This window comes from Canis lupus, chromosome 10 (genome assembly GCF_048164855.1).
Source record: "Canis lupus baileyi chromosome 10, mCanLup2.hap1, whole genome shotgun sequence".
In the NCBI taxonomy this organism is placed as follows: domain Eukaryota; kingdom Metazoa; phylum Chordata; class Mammalia; order Carnivora; family Canidae; genus Canis; species Canis lupus.
The window spans coordinates 43,054,788-43,060,787 of NC_132847.1; the positions used below are offsets into that span (position 1 = coordinate 43,054,788).

Below are 6,000 nucleotides of genomic sequence, written 5' to 3' on the forward strand. Positions count from 1 at the left end.
CCTGAGCCAAAGGCAGATGCTCAACTACTGAGCCACCCAAATGCCTCACTTTTCATTTTTTTTTTTTTATGGTGCTTTAAGAGACATGTGGAGTACAAAGGTCATGTAGATATTTTTTTTCTCTCATTTTTGGAAATGACGTCTGTTGTGGATAGGAAGTATGGTTTCTCAGGTCCTTTTACCACTTGGTTTCAATTCAGGATTGAAATCACTTGCAGAATTTCAAGACAATGTAGAGACAAAGAATAGTCCGTTGCTTAAAAAACAAATGATAAGTTGGGGAGAAGTTCTTTATTTCACAGTCACATTTTAACCTTTTGTTAGGTGCTAACAGTCATAGGCATTTAACTCTGGGAAGTCATGGATGGCTGCACCTGGGTCAGTGATTTTCAAATTGGGTGGGAGTACGGACGGATACAGTGGTGTCAGAGGCTGGACACAATAAATCCTAAAATCTTTAATGTGTGTCTTAGCCATTTTTTTTTAACAAATATGTCTTAAGCACCTACAATGGATGCTAATTACTGTCAAGAGATGTAGAAGTATATAGTCTTGCATGCCTTTTTTTATCATATGTCAAGATTGGCAAATTTCAAATTCTTTCTTTCTTCGGGACTTGAAGGTTTTCTCCCGTTTCTCTTCTACATTGCTCCTTAAAATGAGAATCTCTATATCCTTTGAATTTGTAATAAGCAAAGAAAAGGAAAGTATATTTCTGACTCTTAACTGTTGCAGAATAGTTTTGAGTAAACTCGTCAATTAAAGTGCCATGATTCTTTAAAGCATGTATATGAATAGAACATATTCTATTTATGAAACATGTCTCATACTTGCTTCCATATAGCATTTATAACAAGGCAGAAACTGCCCCCTTTTTAAACGGCGACTCAGAGCTCTAGTAACATGACTAGTCAAATGGCAGAGCCTGGACTGGAAAGGGGAGTTGGCTACTCTTCCCATCGCATTACACTTCTTCCACAAATGTCAAGAGCAGTTGGATATTGGCATTCTTTTCAAACTCTAATCAAAGTGACTCTTTAGCAATTGCGGTTGTATTTGAAATATTAAGTTGTTCCTTGGTATCCTTCCTCTATAAGAAAAGGGAAGTATGGCACATAAACATCATTGAAGAACACACCTACCTTGATCTGAAAAGACATCTCCAAATATTCTGATCACATTGTAAGCTGTGTCAAATAAATTTTTCAGTTGTTTGTTTATTTATTTTTTAGGTTTGGGTTGCCTTTATGAATTTAATTTTAAAGAATCTGGCATTGTTGACATTTTTTTTACTCTAAAATTTGCTCTTGGAAGAACCAGAACTTTTCAGTTTTGGTGTAGTAGTGTTTATTGATTAGTTAGTGCATGCCAGGCACTGTTACATGTTACATTTTCATGCTGTCCTAACAATGCTTTGAGAAAAATACTATTATTATTTTAATATTATAGATAAGATATTGAGGCACAGAAAAATTAAGTGACTTGCCCAAGATTATACAGCTAGCAAGTAGGAAAACTGAGGCCTGAATATGGGCTGACTGGCTCCACATTATAATGTTTTTTTACCACAACATGATAATGCTCTGTCTTGGCACTGCAGTGATGAATGTGTGACTGTTTGTTCCAAGGTCACTTAATGGCTTTGATTTTCAAACTCATTATTTGTGAAAAGAGATTGCACTAGATAATTTATTTACTTAGCGGTACACCTTATTTACATACATTTCCTATTTAATCCTCACCCTATGGAACTAGCTAGAATCCTAACCCTGAACATAGACAGTATTATTATCCTCTTCGTTTTACATATGGAGAAATCAGGACTTCGGTCAAGTACCTACTAAGAGTGACATAGCGGAGATTCAAGCCCAAGATTTTAATCAATATGCCTAACTGCCTTTCCTTTTTAAGGGCTTGTGCAGCCTGAAAATCCCATCCACTGACTCCTGGCTTTTTATTTCAAAAACATAATAATAATATGTTTGTTTCAGAAAGCCATGAATTTACAGTTCTTCCAAGAGATGACCTTAGTCTACAAATGGCTGCCAATGTTTGAGAACCACTCACATAGATAATAACAATCTTAACAATGAAACATTGTGCTATTAATATTATATTATTATTTTTTCGAGGAGTCACATGCATAGCAAACAGGATGTAACCAGACATGTTAGGCAAGCTGTTGCTAACTCAGAAGACTAAAGGGGATTAAATTCTCATTATTACTCACAGTTAGTCCCCAAATATCTGTGTATGTTCAGTTTCTTCAGTTTGGCAGGAAGTTTTAGAGAACCAAACAGCATGCCCTTCCGCCCCTGGCATATTCATAAGCTATTTTGGGGTGAGTCATCGGAATTCTGTGGTTTGTATATCCTGAGGGAAGAGAAGAGACACTGTATGGTTAGCATTTATTTGAAACTGTTAGTTGGGGGAAAAAATTCTTTGATAAAAGTTCAATATTAGGTAAGAAATGCCTGCGGAAGGATCTCTCCATTGTTATAAGATTCGGCTCATATTTACGTCTTGGGAATATTACACAAATTTAAATCTTCAGACTGTAACAATGCACAGCTAGTGTACACGAAGCCCAGGTCTGGTGTTTAGTTGGGGGAAATTAACAGAGCACGCACAACCCGCTGAATGACTCTTCTTCTGACAGTGGAGTCTCTGCTCCCCAATGTTAGAGTAATGCTCGAAGATGGATAGAGTTGTAGATCTATGAAAACCAAGAGACCAAGCCAAACCTCTGAGGTCTGTTGGATGTAACCAATATTATAATTGTGGATTGTGATTTTTTTGTTGGTGTTTTAAGCCATCTTTATTTTGTGAATTATCTAATTTAACATAATATCTAACTTTTGGTGGGTTTTATAATTATTTCTGTGTATCCATCGTGTGAAATATTCTCTTAAAAATTGTGGATTGTGATTAAATCTCCACAAGGGTAAAAAATAAGTGGGGAAGAATTAGTTTTTTCTCCTCGTAGCTACAAGGGAGCCTAAGGGGGAATTCCAATCTTTAAAAAATATTTTTCTTGTCTCATCAGGAAAAGAAACTGATTATTTTTGGAAGAAGGAAGAAGACACAAGTTAGTTGGGTGCTTATGGTGTGTCAGATGCTGCAGCTAGACTCCAAAAAAGTCTCATAGGGGCGCCTGGCTGGCTCAGTCTGTAGAGCACGGGACTTTTGATCTCCTGGTTGTGAATTCAAGCCCCACATTGCACGTGGAGTCTGCTTAAAGAAAAAAAAAAGGCTCATAAAGACTGTTTAGATCTGAGGAGAGTATTACTTTCAGAATTGAAATGAGCCTGTGGTCTACAGTATCAGTGGTCTGTAAGACAGGGTTACCAAGGAAGGGAAGTGGTGACACCTGACACGTGTATGCAGCTATCCATGTGATTAGGACCACCTGACTAGTGGCTGTAGCCGTGCATAGTCATGGTAGACAACTCAGATAATCCTCATATGGGGAGAGTTAAAATATTGCCCTGTTTTTGTTCAAAAAAGATAGGGAAATTATCTTTTGATCCTTAAAATGGTTTTAGATGAAACATCATTGGGCATTCCATAGCATTGAAATACATAATGAGTAAAAGCTCTCTTTAATTTCCTCTCAATTTTCTGATTATGTCAAGTAGGAAGTTTTAGTTTTGCATTAGTAAGATTTGAACTCTTCTCAGAGCAGGCGACCTTCTCTCTCCCTAGGCTTGAATAACTCCTTATTCGTAGCACTTTTTTGCACAGTTACATCTTATTTATGGCAAGTGAAACTGATTTTCTACTTGTGTGGATTAGACATTGCAAAAATGGATCCATATAAAAAATAGAGCTGGTTTAAAAAAATATTAACTAAATAATCATACAAAGTGATTAGCCGAATGGGCCATGGGGGCTGACCTGAAGAGATTACTCAGCATATAAAACTTTATAACTTTGGTGATTAAGAGGCAGATGGTTTTACAAATGAAAATAGGAAACTTAGTTTGCATAGGTCCTACCTGCTTATCCAGAGTAGTTCTTCTCAAAGTGTAATCCATAGACCAGTGATGGTCTGTGAACTTTTGTCCACCTGGAAGGAAAGAAGTAAGGAAATTGTAAGTAATCACTTAGAAACTTATAGCTTATCACCATTGCTTTGATATTCAATCACATGGAGTATCTTTCTAGTAACTTATTTTTATTGTACAGTATTTTACAAAAGCATTGGTCTGGAATGGATTAGAAAAGAAACATGATAGTTTCAGAAGCATTGATATAGAGTGTATGTTTAGAACAAAAATATAACTAAGGAGTGGCAGCCTAAGCCATCACGATAAAGGAATATGTGCTGGTGTGAAGTACATGACCTTCATGGAATTTAGAAGAATGAGAGTAAAGAGGCTAAGATAATAAGTACATTTGTAAGGACTGGGACTGTCTCAGGATCCTATCCCCAGGATCTGTCATAGTGCCTGGCATGTAGTTAGCACTCTATACATATTTGTTGGATGAATGGATGGATGGATGAATGAATGAATGAATGAATGAATGAACAAATGAATGAATAAATAAGCTATGGCATTTGGCAAGTGAGTCTAATGCAATCACCAGAGAGTATGCTTGATTATAGTGCAAAAGTAGTTCATTATGCTTTTCCAGGCATCTCACAACAATATTAAGTTCCCTTTGTTCTGAATATATAAACAAGTCAACTTCTAAGTATTACTTAGGTTGTCAATGTACCTTGACTCCAAGAAAGCAGTGCCTTAATTTAAAATAATTTTTAATTCCAGGCTATATACCACAACAGGAAGAATAGGTTGGATTATGTTTCAGTAATAAACAATCCCAATGTCTCACCCAACAATTATTTATTTCTTTCTCACACACATGCCCAACAAAGGTTGATATAGGGCTTTGCTTCTTGTAGTCATCTCTGGGCATCCATAATAACCATAGCTGGGGATGTGGCAGATCACACCCTGCCTTTTGGATCTTCAGCTTGGAAATGGTACATTTCATTTTTATTTATATATATATATATATTTTTTTTTTTTGGCTAAAGTAATGAGCATGCCTAATAGTAATGGGTTGGGGGAAATATAAACCTACCACGTGTTAGGAAAGTGAAAAACAGGAAATATTTTGTGGAAAGTGTTGACATATACACTCACCTATTGTAAATTATATTAACAAGCATTATTCCCTCTTTGATTGGTCTTCTGTGACTACTATCAGCCCTGAGTTCCTGCCCTTTCAGATCTCTGAACTGAATCTTGAATGTGGTGACCCCATGAACGTAGGGCTGTTTGTATTCCTTTGCTCAGCCATCAGCTCACTTATGTTAGTCACCATGTTCTCTGTTTTTTCTATAATTTCAAGAGACCTCTGCTAGAACATACTAACGCCTTTGTTTCAAATTCTTTCTCTACTGACCAAACTTTTCTGCTGAATACGTCTTTCCTTAAGAAGGCTGGCAATTGGCCATAGATCTTGGTCAGGGAGACTTCTAGTGAATTTTTAAAATGACTGTGGATATAAATATAAATATTCTTGCATAGTGTTGCTAGACTGAGTTAGCTTCCAAGAGGCTAATCTATCCTGAGAAAATCGAGCATATCAATTTTTTAGATCTGCAGTCCTGAGTCGTAGGTCCTAGGTCCCTAGTGACCTATAGATTCTTCTTTCCTTCTTCACTTCCTTCCTCCCTCCCTTCACTTCCTTCCCCCACTTCCTCCCTCCCTCCCTCCCTCCCTTCCTTCCTTCCTTCCTTCCTTCCTTCCTTCCTTCCTTCCTTCCTTCCTTCCTTCCTTCCTTTCTCCTTTCCTTCCTTCTATTCATCTACCTGTCTATCTAGTCTATCTGTGATATTCCAAGGCAGGACATACCTACATATCTAGATTGGGCTAGAAAGGTTATTTCTAAAGTGCATGAAAACTTTTACTATCTAATAGAACATAAAACATCTTCACCCCTTAAAATGTATTTACATAATTTGCCTGCAAATTTAGAAGGAAAGAA

At 36.8% G+C, this 6,000-nt stretch overlaps 1 long non-coding RNA gene across 1 annotated transcript in view; it reads left to right on the forward strand.

The window, feature by feature from the left end:
- The window catches only part of LOC140641532 (uncharacterized), a 155,597-nt gene extending 149,897 nt beyond the window's left edge, over positions 1-5,700 (forward strand). Inside the window, exon 15 of the long non-coding RNA XR_012038072.1 lies at positions 3,047-5,700. This is a non-coding gene — a long non-coding RNA (uncharacterized lncRNA). The remainder of the gene's footprint in view (positions 1-3,046) is intronic.
- Positions 5,701-6,000: the final 300 nt, after the last annotated feature.